The sequence below is a fragment of the Chaetodon auriga genome, chromosome 6 (assembly GCF_051107435.1).
Source record: "Chaetodon auriga isolate fChaAug3 chromosome 6, fChaAug3.hap1, whole genome shotgun sequence".
Taxonomy (NCBI): Eukaryota; Metazoa; Chordata; class Actinopteri; order Chaetodontiformes; family Chaetodontidae; genus Chaetodon; species Chaetodon auriga.
Window position 1 is genome coordinate 24,010,750 of NC_135079.1, and position 15,144 is coordinate 24,025,893.

General features: G+C 40.4%; 1 protein-coding gene across 1 annotated transcript in view; it reads left to right on the plus strand.

Moving 5' to 3' along the window:
• The window catches only part of LOC143322667 (uncharacterized), a 61,681-nt gene that overhangs the window by 18,216 nt on the left and 28,321 nt on the right, over positions 1-15,144 (plus strand). The gene's annotated exons all lie outside the window — the stretch shown is intronic.

The following is a 15,144-nucleotide window of genomic DNA, read 5'->3' on the forward strand; positions in this document are numbered from 1 at the left end:
GCCAGGCCGATTATCAGATCTGACATTCAGTATTTTTTCTATTATCAGAATCTGCGTTATGTAAATCTGATTGCTGATAAAGTAAGTTAAAAATGCTCTGCTTTAGCTCTGACGCAGCCGCCTCTGTCTGTCTGTCTGTCGTCACCACTCTAATCGCACTCTATTCGCTTGCACGTCACAGCACTGAAGGCTGCTGTGCTACAGACAAGCACAGAGGAACACATTTGCAGACTGGAGTAGAGCAATGTTTCCAAGACAGCAGATATTTCTGACCTTAGAAACATCACACTCTTCTCCGCTGAATGCAAAAACACCACAATCCTATGATCTATTTCTATATAGTGACAAGCATGCTCAATTTCCAAGTTACACCGCTAAAAATGCCCAAATAACACACTTTGTTGGAGTGATAGCGTATACAGTTAACTAAAAGAGATAATTTAGTTATTTTACTTAGCGATAGCTAACGTTGTATCTCTGAGCTACTTGGGTACCAGTGCAACTGGAACTTATTTTAACTGCCGTATTGTGAGCATGACATTACTCGCCCATATGAGTTGGTGTTCTCAGGATAGTGTTGATAGAGACTTTAGATGTATTGGAACTGCATCTAAGGCCTATGTTAATCCCAGTGATGGAGTGCACTTTTTGTTTGAAGATAATGGTGAGAAGTTCTTTTAAATTAAACATGCATATGCTTAAAGGCATTTCAAAGAAGTTTTGTGTTGGAGTTTGTGACACAGCATTTTAATTTTTACTGCAAATGTACTGTATTTTGGTTTCACGTATCTGTTATCAGTCTCCTTGATCATTAATAATCTATATCAGTCCTGAAAAAACATCGGTCAACCCGAGTACCAATTTCTGTTGTTCATCTCCAAGTTGCAGAAAGTGGGTCACTGTCCTCAAAGCTTGTCTGGCTGCTCACGTGGACTGAGTAATAGTAGCTGTTGCCAACTGACACTTTCACTGTCAAATCAAACGTTAATGCCATATAAAACTATAAGACTGGGTTATGTGTCTGTCAGCTTTTTATTGTTATTTAATATCAGGTAAGCAGTTATTCATTTTTATTGGAATTTATTGCATAATGTCTTTTGTAATAAGAATTTACTGACTGTTGATTAATCTGACGGTCATTTTTGCAATTAATCATTTAGTCTTTAATGTAAGAAAAACATTTTAAAAATCTATCACTTTATAGACTATCACATGAAAGAAATACAGCAAATCCTCACTCTGGAGAAGCTGGAAACAGATACTGTTTTGTATTTTACTTGAAATATGAGTGAAACAATCATCTATCAAACTAGTTACATTTCAACTAATCATCTCAGCGCAAATTATTCTTTCTCAAGCAAGCATCATTTTTTGTGATACTGCAGAATGTATTTTGTAATGCACCTTTTTCGTGTAATTTCATGGTTGGTTTTATATGTGCTATAGTTACATTAGCATTTTGTGCCACGAATTTCTTTGGTTAAAGCAAGAGAACAGTTTGCATGTCTTCTTCTCGCCTCATTTAATTAGAACCAGGCAGCTGGTGAGGGATTCTGTGCTTGTTTGCATACGGTCCCTCATAAGATAAAATTAGGAGAAGAATGAATTATTTGTGATGTTTGTATACATACTGTCGATGATGGGATTAGAATGTGGAAGTAGAAGAGGAGATGAGAGGGTAAGACGAGTCTTTTTAAAGGAAAAGAAAGGAAAGCAGTGTTGGTAGGGATACTACCAAGGGCCTGAATCCTTGCCTCCAGTGTTGGACCCTGAAGGTTTTCCTGCCCGCTTGCTATCCTGTGTGCCTATGTGTGCATGTTCACACACTCCAGCTCGCCTTGCAAGATTCACAGCACTGCCACTACCACTGTGGAGGCCCTGTGGCTAACCTACAATGTGTGTGTATTGCTGTATAATTGAGGAAAGCGGAGAAGGGGTGTGTGTGTGTGTGTGTGTGTGTGTGTGTGTGTGTGTGTGTGTGTGTGTGTGTGTGTGTGTGTGTGTGTGAGACGAGAGAGAGGGTAACATGGTTTTGTGTTCATGCGTGTGAATAATGCAGCTTTGTTTGTATTCTGAAGTAGAGCTCAGCTCTCAAACTCAAGCATGGGAGCTGAGATTTTAATAATTAATAGATTTTCTTAATTATGTTTACTTCTTGTAAAATCTGGGGCATAATTTCTTAAAAGAGGTTATGATCATTTGCATATACTCAAATTTGGGTTGTCCTTTTCTTACCAAACAAGGCAAAAAGAGCATGTTGGCTGCACCTTTGATGTGAAAATACTGAAGAAATAAAAAGGATAAGAAAGAAGGCATTTTGTTAAATGTTTTAGAAAGGGTGTGCAAGGAGGACTGATAATGCCCGGTGCTCTCCTCTTCCTCACTTTGCCTTTGTCAGATGGGCACAGTGTTTGAGAATACTTTTGTGTGGGATTGTGAAATAAAAACAAAAGTAGAAACTGAAAATCAAAAAGAAGAAAATAACGGAGAAAAAGAAGGTGGGCAAGTTCCACGATAGGTGATTTATTAACTCATAGAAATTCAGAAGGGATTGATTACAGTCTGTCAAGCTCTGATAGGCAAATGCACACAGTCTGTTGGATTTCACACACACACACACACACACACACACACACTGACCCACAGAGAAATTGGAGGGCTGTTCTGACAGATGATCACAGAGGCAAAGAACTTAACTTCATTCAACTGTGTTTAGCCATCACCATAAAATGACACAATAAACTATTAAACTTATGGAGCTTAAATTAGAGGCCCCAGACTCTGTTTGGATTGCTCATCATTCTAGTTTAGACAGCTGTAATTACAAGTTAGAAAGAAAAAGATCTGGATATTTTACTTCCTTTCTTGTCCTCTGACTCTCAACCCCTCCTCCTCCTCCTTGGTTCACCTCTCAGTCTTCCTCCTCCTCTCCTCTTCTCTGTCCTTAAAGCTGCAGTAGGTAAGATCGAGAAGAGAGCAGACTGAGCCTGAAAATTTGAACCCACACAAGTTCCACGTCACTCCCCCTCCTTCTCTGCTGCACTCATGCCCTGCCTCCAAGCTCCTCCTCCCTGCGGCATCTGTGCAGCTGCCGTGACAACCAGTAACGTTAGCCTTAGCATCGGAAACAAGCTAACTCTGAGCAGCAGCTACATCACAGTTGCTAACATACCGTACGCGCTGTGGAGTGTTACTGTAACAATCACCATATTAGCTTTCTGGTTATTTGTTGTCTTAGCTGTATATGCTGTTGTTGGCAGCGGCGGTATGGGCAGTTTCTCCTTTGCAGGTGGCTGTTACTCCGCTATAGCTTTCACTAACCTCCTGATGCCGCTCACAGAACTGTTCGACTGAGCGGCAGCCGCCAGCATGAGTGGAGGGAGGGGGCGGTTTGCAGCGTGTGTGATTAGTGATTGACAGATGTCAGACACTCCCTCAGATGCTCTTCTGGCTCTGATTGGTTGTTTTGTATCGGGCGTGGTGGATTCTTTCAAAGCAGTAGGAGCAGTAGGTGGGACCAATGGAGCCATTTTTTTTTTTTTTTTTCACAGATTACATGTTTCATGTACTGCTGTCTGGGCATAGGGACAGTTTTAACAAATATGACAAAAAATTACTTTTATACAAGTTACCTGCAGCTTTAAGAGTATTAGATCCGTGGCTATGCTAACCTCCACCCTACCCTTCTTCTTCTCTTATGTGTTACTTTTTGCTCAGTGCCCAACCTCATGTACCCCAGCCTCTGGAGTCCTTGTTGGACCTTTGCCCTCTGGGTATGAACTTTGACCTTGCAGTAGGCCTTAAGACACATTAAGAGGCAGGTTCTGAATGACAGGGTGTGGCAGGGGTCAGAACTCACAGGTCAGTGGGGATCAGGGGCGAATGGGGCCCACTCCCTTCTATTATGCCTTTCTCCTCTGTGTCCTCTCTCTTTCTCCCACATCCCTCTCTTCATCGCCATCTATGGTATCTCCTTTACTTGATTTCTATAATGCACCAGGCAGTTCCTTTCACCTGCCACACGTTTATCTCCTTTATGGATTGTTGTTTTGTTTTTTACATTTATCTCTCCTAACTTCCTATGCATTTCATTAAAAAATTCAATCAAGTTTTTTTTTGATTGATTTCGGTCCTGAAGTGCGGATTAAGATGATGCGTTCCAGAATTCTGAACTAAATACTCCATCTGTTGGCCTTGTTCCATCATGCCATGAGCCACCACGATGTGATTTCATGCTGGGCCGTGAGTAGTTTTCCACAGTGAAAGGAGTCGGTTACCTTGCTGAGGTTTATGAGTCCTTCAACCTGTCATATGCAGCTCTTCATCTTCACCGTTGCTGCCCCTCCATCTCATTGCTTTATTCCCTACAATATTTAAGACTGATCTGCCTACAAAAAATGGAGAAAACTGCTGTCTGATGCATTTTTTGTACACTGTCAGTGCTTACCTCAGTGCCAAATACACTTAATTTCCTTTGACTGTTTGACTTTAAGCACCCGTGTTTTGCAAGTTGAATGCTTTTAATGTGAAGTATCACCAGGAGGATGCTGATGTTTGGTTTGCATTAGCAGTAACCTAATTAACAGTAAACAATGATTTCAATTAGACAAAATAACAAACTAATGCCAGAATACATGCTGCATTGTCCCCTGTGAATTCCTGTACATTTGAAGTTAATCTGAATACAATATGGAAGTGGCGGACTCTGCCTCTAACAGTGAAGACTGTTGCATGTCGAGGTCAGTACTGAATGTAAACACGTTGACTGGCAATTACTGAAAAAATGTCAACCATTGATAGGATGAAAAATGGAGTTTGATTATATGAACATCTTGGAGTTATAACTTTTTACATTGCGCAGATAACATAAATATGATTTTCAATGCAGTTTTGTGTTTGACAGTATGGCCAATGAGATTTCTGTTAGTTTCTGAACCTCAGCCCCCGCTTCCTCTTTCCCCTTTCCTCATCCATCGCTTTGCCTTTGTCTTTTCGTTGCTGTTATTTTTTTCTCCTGCCCTCTTCCCACACTCCCTCCCTGCTCCTTCTATTCTCCTATCCATGCCCTCTCATGGCCTCCACACTCTTAAGCCATTGATTTACCCACACAATAACTAAGACTTCTCATTTCTTTGAGCTTTCTGTGTGTTTGTGCAACCGAATCTGTGCGATCGTGTTCTTATTAAAAGCTCAGTGTTTTTCTCTTGATTGTCATCAGACATATTTTGACTGCTGTGTGTATTCCCAACCAGCGATTAAAACACACTCCTCAGGGAGCTTTTCCTGTCTTTCAGTTTCATGTGCACATGCAAAGCAGTAAACACGAAAACAAACAGCAGGAATAATTAAGCTGCTGCCTGCTGTCTGATTAATGAGGACATACAGTCTATGAGATGAGATGTTGATCTCCTTGGGTACCCAGCTGTTAAAACAAACCAAGACTACAGAGGCAAATATGAGCGTGGGTGTTGGTGTTTGACCGTAATAGTGTTTATGTGATTTGCTCTGAAAGACTGCCTGAGGACGTGGATATTTGCTAGAGGTCTAAACAAAATGAGTTTGAACTCTTTAACATAATGAGTGATGAGTGCTTTTGTGGGATGATGCTCATGAGGCTAGATTAAATACTGTAAACACCTGTTGCATTCAAGGGATTTAAAGCTAAACTCAGGAAATGGCTCGAGAGCTTGCTGTGACTTATGGACTTCCCCATTTATAGTGAGCCATTGAAAAATATCAAGTACTGATGAGGTTAAAAGTCACATTTCATCATATTTGATTTCAAGCACACGTTTTATTACCCAGTTGCTCTAACTCTGCATACTCAGTCATTAATATTAATATACAAGTTCTATTTTTCCAGTGCTTATGTTTACATGGAACTGTGTTTTTGAAGTAATTCTTTAACTTTTATGTCTGAGAATGTTTTAAATTTTGTCTGAAAACTGCTGGTAGACTGTTTCTTGTTAACGCTGTTCATTCTACCTCTGATGTCAGTTTTTTTACAGTTAACCTTGCTTTGTGTGTGTGTGTGTGTGTGTGTGTGTGTGCGAGTGTGTGTGTGTGTGTGTGTGTGTGTGCGTGTGTGTGTGTGTGTGTGTGTGTGTGTGTGTGTGCGAGTGTGTGTGTGTGTGTGTGTGTGTGTGTGTGTGTGTGTGTGTGTGTGCGTGTGCGTGTTGTGAACTTCTTGGCTCCATCCCTGGCTGTGCTGTATTGTGTTGTAGGTTATGTTTCTTTAACCTCCTTATCTACTTTCCTCCATCTGTTGGCCTCTCACGTTTCTCTGGCCTAATGCTACTTAATTTTACTGTACACATAGACCCATGAACACATGGACACACAAACACACACTGAAAAGAATGAAAAACCTAAAGACATGATATGTTCGTATGAAATACAGTTCAAGCTCAGACTGTTTTATCCAAGCTGGAACCAGTGTCAGATGTTGAATAGTTTTAATCAGGACCCTGTCATTGCGCCAGTGACATTTGTTAGAGTAAGTGAAGCAGAAGAGTTTTCTATTGTGACTTCTTTTTTAAGTTGGGTGTTTTTCTTTGTAAGTGGACTACAGTGTCTCTGTGGAAATCCCCTTTCTTTCACTCATAATCTTTCGCCTTTCTTGTCTTAATCCTCCCTACTGTTTTCTCATGTTTACTCTCTCTGTTGGTCTTTCTGTATTTATCAGCAGAGATATAATAAATCAGTAGTCGTTCAATGTAATCTGATTTGCCACTGTGCAGTCTAATGCAGCCTAAGAGATACGCAAGACCTAACATTAAACATTTGAAATCTTTAATGTCTCCGAGAAATATGTCTTACAGGTTAGAAGGATGGCTGCTGAGGGCTGTGAACAAGAAACAGTGATGAGCTAGACTGATAAAACAGCTACACGTCCACTCCTCTGGCCTGTATCTGTTCGTGCCTGGATGACACTTGTTAAGGCCAACTGAATAAGAAATAAATACCTTTGTTCAGTGTTTCAGTGCACCTAGCTCCCTGTGTGGCTCAGGAGGTAGAGCAGCCATCCAGTTATCAGAAGGTCGGTGGTTTGTTCCTTGGCCTCGGCAGTCTAAATCTTAAAGTATCCTCGGGCAAGACTTAACCCCGATGCTGTGCCATTGCTGTGTGAGTGTGTGTGAATAGGTAATGCTTGTAATGAGCAGCTGGCTTAGGCGCCGTACGAATAAGTGTGTGTGTGTGAGTGTGTGTGAATGCAAGCTTGTGTTGTAAAAGCTTTCTAAGTGGTCGTCAGACTGGAAAAGTACTGTATAAGTACTCTAAATTTATAAATCTCTATACTCTAAATTGGATTTCCAGAAATAGAATGAAAAGTGGAATAATAAACAGACCTAGAATCACATACTGACTAATCTCAATCCAAAACATTAAAGCCAATAGTGTGACAGCATTCATTGATCTATAACAGTGGTGTTTGGGGCCACATTATAGACATTTGTGCACTTTCATACTTCTGTTTGAGTACCTGTGTGCAGGTAATGCTATTGTCTCACAAAGAGCAGTCCTATTAATCTATGTTTTAATTTTTGTCAAGTTATCATCTTATCTCTAACTGCACAAGACATCTGGGTATTCCACCTTTTTCCTCTGTCCCTCTCTTCTGACTTACTGTTTTTCTTCCTTCCTGTCCCTCTCATTTCTCTGTGTCTCACCTTTTACTTGTCTGCCTTTACTATAATCCTTTCTTTTCCCCTACTTCTCTACCCAGTAGTAAAGGTTAAACAGTCCTTTGTGTTGCATGACCAAACGGTGTGCAGAGGAATGATGTTGCTGAGTCACATCCAGTCGGCTAAAATAACAAATAACTTGACTTGACTTTCATTGTCATCTGTTGCTCTGTGATAAGGAGCCAGCCAGGACAATATTGTCTCTAGGTTAATAGAGGTAAACTTCAGCAATAAGCTGATGAAGCCTCAGGCATGTTTCCACTCTGGTGGTGACAGAATCTGCCATCACTGTGGTTACTCAGATCTTTCCATTGACTCTACATTTTGGTTTGTGTTGTCTGAAACAAACTTCACACACAACATCGACACATTATCACTTAAAAAAGTAGCTGTGGTGAAAGTGTTAACAAACGGTTGCCTATTTACATTTCCAGCAGACACAAAGCAACATAAGTATTCATTTCTGGCCATCTTATGAATACAGGTCCAGTACTCATTGTCCTCTTAGCTCAGTATGGGTCTCCACTGACTCCTGAAGAAAATGTCTGTGTCTTTAGCTGCTGAATGCTCCACTGTTTTCACCAGAGAGCTGGTCACTTTACTGTTCGCAGCTGGGCAGGTCCCAGTTTTGCCAAACACAGCTCCTTGTTGATGATACACAATATTGGTGAGAGCTGTCAGGGTGAAACACAAAGGTTGTGAGTTGACTGACATTTTGAGCAGAAGTGACAGAAATTGCTTTCTGTGAATGTTAAATTTCATTTGGACATTGTGATTGCTGAATGGTAGACAGAAGATAGAAGCACAGCTCAGCTGATTCTCAGCACTGTTTCAAATGAATTGTCAATCAAATTTATGAAATGACAATTTATCATGCTTATTATTATTTTCAATTCCCATGCTTTTCATCACTTCCACTATTAATGTGTAAACATCTTTTCTTGCGACCACTTTCCTTAAATGATAAATGGCAATTTTTTTGTGGTGATTGATGAATGTAAGATGAGCAAAATAATGACACATGGCTCTGTTTTCACCATATCACATCTATTTTCATGAAATCAGCTGTAACAAATAAGTCACGTGATTGACGTAATCACTTCATTTTTCATTTCACATCCATTTTTATTTCACATGCATTTTCATGACCTCCAATTTAGGAATGAATTTGTGTTACCTCCACTGTTTGTGTATTAGTTCTTCTTCCTAGTCACCAAACTGGCAATAGACAAGCTTTTTGCTTCAGCGGATCATTATGAATTAAATGTTGATTGCACAATGTAACTGCTATAGCATAATGACGCCATGACACCTTTGCAGCTTAGTCTGCCACTGAGTACGATCTCGTGGGAAAATGAAGGCTGATTCATGATCTTGTCACCTGGCGCCATTTCTACCTTCTTTCATGTCTCCATTATAGACTAATTTAATGAATGAAGTTGAGTTTTTATTCTAATGTTTTCCACTACTCCCCCTCCATCCCGAACCCAACCTCTGTATGTTATTACTCCATATAAAATTATGGCAATTACACTTCACCTCTTCAGTGGACATGCTTCTTTCTTCTCTCTTGTTTCCAAAGTGATGTTTATCATTTCTTCACTGAAATTTGGAAACAGATGCAGTGTTTCCTGTATCTTTGGTTGTTGCTGGGCTCTGTGGAAAATGGAAAGTGGTCCAGTTGTCTTTGCGACAGCGGCGCCAACAACAATAATACCACTTGGAAATGTTAGGCAGTGTTGAAAAGTTGTTCATTTCCATATAACATACACTGATTGAGCCAGTTAGAACAGACTTTAAACTATCACCTCAGTGCAATCCCCACTGATTCAGCTGTTTGCTTCTACTATTCCAACACATAAACACTTTTTACATGCCAACACGCTGCTCTGATCAATTAGTGAACATATGATGCAATTGATCACTTTGTGAGCTGAGTCAGACAGATATTGACTAGATAAAAGGTAATGGTTATTAGATGAAGGTTTAAACAAATACCTCCAGGGATGCCAATTGCCTTGTTTTCCTTAATGAATTGATGGACATGTTAATTACCAAAAGATGGTCAATTGTTAAAAAGTGATGCAACAGCAGGCCCATGATTGGCACAAAATCCAAGTAAATTTGGTATTTGAGCAATAAATTGAATAGTTGTCAATAGTAATCTAAATGATGCCTTTACTTAACTGACTGTATCTTTACAGTCATAGCAGTTTCTCCATCTAGCATCTTTGGCTAAGGTGTCGTCTTTTTTGAGACCATGCCAGTGGCATAAAATAAATCTGATTCTGCACCATGTAACGCAAGCTCAGCATGATAGACTCTCCTCTACTGTTCATTACTGTGAATAACACATTGAACGCTCAATATGGACGTCAATCCAAACTGAACTTTGCCCTTCAGTCATTATGTTATGCAGGTTTTCCAGTCTTAAGAACTGCTGACTAACATTCTTCTCCTTACTTCCAACCTTATGTCTTCTGGCTTGTCTCTTTTGTTTTTAGATTCAATTTTCTATCTACATAAACTGTCCAACAGTTTTGTTGGGAGGGCAGAGAGACCACCATTTTCAGATGTCACAATTAAGTTAGAAAGAGATGTGGTACAAATTAAACCTATGTCTTATTTGATTTTTTTCCCTGTTCACTAGGTGTTAGAGTGGAACCTTTCAATTTGCATTCTTCCCTTAAAACATTTTCTGCCCATTACCTTGTCTAGTTTTCCCTCTCTGTAAATGATTAGCACTTCAAAGCTGCCATTGAACAGTGTCAGTGAGCTCCCAGGCCACAGGATCTGCTGAGCCCAGCCTTACATTAGAGCTTATTCAATCCCAGCTACAGGTGTGCTGCCCCGCCAACTCCCAGAGGACACCAGACACTTCAAACACACAAAAACACAACCTTCAGAATGTTGTGTGTCATCAGCATTAATTCCTGGACACTGAGGAATCAGCAGAGTACTCTGTCATCTGAAACTGACTTTGAGAAAGAGAGAGAGAGTGGGCAGTAAAACACACACTGTCATTCATACCTTCTCATTATATCCCTGAGTCATAGAGAAACCCAGGAGCTGAGCTCACCAACACTGACATTCTCAGCTGTTTATGTGTGTGTGTGTGAGTTGTGATTTGACCATATGTTTTAATTTAATAGTTACACATCACTGTGTGTGTTTGTGTTACATCATTTCTTCTCATATATTTGTCTGTGTGGTTGTGAGTGTACTGGGTATGCATGCTGTACCTGACACACTCGACCCTGACCCTCTTTTCTGCGTGTGTGTGTGTGTGTGTGTGTGTGTGTGTGTGTGTGTGTGTGTGTGTGTACACGCTTTTACTAACTAAATGCTAACAGTTGCAAGTAATTGGATCTTAATCCTAAGTATTGGATGATGGAAATGTTTTACAGACATTTTTATTATAAACCAGAGTTGTGACATATTTTAATTTTGGCCAAATGTCAGCACTAAACAAAAAGTCAGGGTATCCCAAAGGTGTAACAATCCATCTATCCAATTGTAGTGGAGACATTTCACTCTTAACCAAAAATGTCAATCCATCAGTGGCACCATAGGGAGAGTCATCGTGAAACCATGATTAGCACTTTTTTGTTCCGAACATTTGAGTTAATGATGACCTATTTCAGTAGATCACTAAAAGCTTTCACCTGCTGTTTGCAGTAGTGGACATAGGGGTGATGAACAAAGTCATTCGCATTCGTCCTCTGTGGACCATGAATGTCAATAAAACATTTCACGGCAATCCATGGAGATATCTCATTCTGGACCAAAGTGGTGGACCGACCGGCCTACTGACCAGCATTGCCGTTCCTAGAGCCCAGCCACTTCACTAAAAATGATGATACTCCATCTGATGTTTTATTGTCAATGGCTTTGCCAGCATGTCTTCTGCCCTGTCATTACTGTATGAGAATATATGTGTGTGTCTTTTGGAATGTATCATTATAGCATAAGTCTAAACCTTTATTTTGGCATCAGCTGTTTAAAGAGAGTGGCTGAGGCTCTTCTTTGGTAAACTTATTTGATTGTCTGACAGCTATCAGAGGCAAGCCTGTGATGTGTCATTCTGGTAATAATTCCAAAGAATTCATTCAGACCAAAACTCTCATACTTGTTATTTTTAGCTATTTGGCTGTAATATCAATTTAAAAGACTGTAATTAAAAAAAAATGTTTTGCCCTTGAATAAAGCTGTGGTACTCAGACTTTTCAGACCAGTAGTACACTTGAGTGTGACAGAACAACTTGTGCTACAAAAAGCTATTGTTTGTTTTGAAGCAGCAGTTAAAGGCCATGCTGGTTATGTTACAATGCTTGCAGTTAAGGCTGAACAGGATCCAGGATTAATTCATCTGGAGCATTTGCTTTGATCTTCAGCCAATATGTGCTGAATTGCAATGAGTTTAAACAACTTGTATTGTTAAAACTATGATTTTTCAAATTAAAGCAGTAGATGCAGTTTTCAGTTTGGCAAAAACTGTCAGTTTCAATTCTAAGCCCAAGTATTTAACCCTAAAGCAAGTAAAGTGGAGAAATGATAAAACACAAGGCCTACAGTATCCTTCCAGTGGAAACTATACACAACCTGCAGTAGCTTTCTCTGTCTCAGTCTTCTCCCTGTAACTATTCTCCAGCTCTTATCTGCACAGCTTTGGTGGTCTAAAAGACCCACCCCACTCGACTTAAATGCAGCTGTCCTTAAAATTCTTTTGCTACACAGGGTTTTGCACTGTTTCAGTCTTTTTTCTCACTTGTCTCTACTGTGCATCCACTCTGGACCAGAACACTTCTCTTGATTCTCTGCAGAGGCAATTCAGGCATAAATTAAGCCAGATATCTTGTATTATGCTAAAGCTGCTGGTGTATTCTGCCAAAAGCGCTTGTCAGGCAGTTGAACAGCTTTGGGAAAACCCCTCCACCCCAAACTTTTCTGACATTGTGTTCCGCAGGCCTGTGTCCGACCATTTCTGTGACTTTCCTAAGCCATCAAAGCAGAAGCTTCAGTCCTCCATCTGTGTCTGCACGTAATGTGTTCAGGCACATTACGTGCAGACACACTGAGCCCAGCATGCAGTCACTGTACGTATGTGTGAAAAACAGAAGAAAATGGATTGTAAGTAAAACAACTTGTGTTACGTTGATGTTGGCAGGACAGTAGGGCTGTCAACGAATATTTTGAATTTCAGTATGTATTCGTATATATTATATACTCTGAAACTCTGCCTTCTACCTCGTTCCTATCCCTAATCAGTGAATTAAGGGTTTATTTCAACCAAACCAGAGTTGTTTGTGACTGTTGTAACAGTGAAAAGACGAACAAGAAAGGTTTTGTTTTTATTTTTCAAATTTCAGCAATGGCCACAATAATTATTTCTAATCAGCATTCAAGGCTTCCAATATAACACAAAGACATATATCCTCTAAAAACTGAATTTTTGCACCATCAGTAGTTGCAACGAAACTGCCAATATGGAACTTCTCTTTTAGCCTGTGTCTGTAAAGCCAGCTCACCTGGAGCACTTCACTGGTAATTATATGTTCCATTTAAAGTTGTTATCACTGCAGTTTAATACTGTAGATGACTTGACACACAACTCCCCCGTCCTACTGCCAAACCTTTGATAAATTGAGCTATACTGCCATGAACCTGCAGATTTAAATAAAGGGTGGCATGGGGATTCAGTGGTTAGCACAGTGACCTCACAGCCAGAATGTGATGCATCCACATCTGGCCTGGTGTGTTCTTGGAGAGGCTGCAGCCCCCTGTGACCCTGCACTGGATAAGAGGCCAGACGAAATTCTTCGATGGACAGAATATTGTTATATGTAACAGAAAGTTATTACTGGTGGTGTTCTGTATTCTGTGCAGTGTTTCCCAAAAGCTCTTTTTCTTTCTCTGAAAGAGCTTTTGTACTGTGAGAATGAAACTGAGTGATGGGTGGTAGCTTCAGAAGGAGTAGTTGAACCTGCACAGGGCTGAGTGCCAGCTATAAATCTCTCTCTGTCTCACAGGCGCGCACAGACACACACAGTCACTCAGACCTTCTCATTACAGCTCTGAGTCATACAGAAACCGTGCAGGTGACCTCACCAGTGTTAATACATCCATAGTGTGTTTTTGTGTACACGTTTGACTATTTTGACTGTCTGAAAACATATTTACAACTATAATATGAAAGTCATAAGATGCTAAGTCGTGCAAGGGAAGAGTGGAGTTGCGAAAAGAAGTTTCAATTTGAACGTGTGCAGAGTCAACAGAGGTGAACATATTGTCAGACCTACAATGCTTGACTAATGTCCCCTCTTATTTCAAAATTCCATATGTTCTTATCCGGTTAGTCTTTGGGTGGCTAATGGGAGACAGGCTATGACACGTCAGTGTTTTGAGTTTGGCATTTAGCTGCAGAAGGGAACCTTTCCTTCACCAATGTCTGACAGTGACTGAGGTAGATCAGAGGGAGAGAAGGAGGGACAGACATAAGCAGAGGGAGAGAGCCATGGGCTATGGGGGGGGGGGGGGGGCTGTTACAACATCAAAGATAACACTACTCAGGACTCTGCAAAGACCATCCATCACGCTGGGAGACATTGGCCATTGCACTTTGTCATTGGCTCTTCCTGTTTGGCAGAAGTCTTATCCTTGAGGCTTGTGTTAAAATACTGATATACTGTTACAAATTAGAAGTGAACATCACCCCTGGCCTCCTGCATGACACTAACCCACACACTGATGTGCTCCTTCCCAGCGAGCAAAGGAAAATCAAAAACTGGACCCTGCTTTTCAAAGACCAGTAATGCTACGTTTGTAAGTTCTGATCCAGTGATTTAGTAATTAAGTCTGACGTTATTATCCTTTAGCTTCCAAAGTGGTCGGTAGTCATCCTGGGGTCCACACTAAAGTTGTGTGGGCTTGACAAACAAATATGGGAAAAACTTTAACAAAAGAGGACATTTTTTAACTGTGACCAATAAGTAGCTGACAACTGTACAATATTTATCAGTGACAGCAAGTCACCATTTTATTGTACATACTGCAGGACAGCAGAGGCTGCTGACCATTGTATGTAAGAACGGGTGAACAGGGTCAATTACCAATCTCCCGACTGCCATAAGACAGAAGAGAATGGCAATATCTTCATCTTTAGAAAGTGTTCCCAGCTCAATTAACCAATTGATTAGAGTTCAAGATGCATTTATTGATTCCTCTGGGCCTCTTGGGGGCAGCAAACAAGCTGAGAAACACAGCGTTGATATATGATGAACATGGAGCAACATTAGCTGCAATTGCAGTTCCCTTCTCTGCTCACTTACATTAGCAAGTATAATATTCATTGTCCTTTTAACTTTTTTGTCACCACCAGCAAAAATATCATTCTCTTTAGTTGCTGTATGTTGCACTGTGTTCACCAGCTTGTTACCTGTTTGTCTGTTTGCTGTGTGCT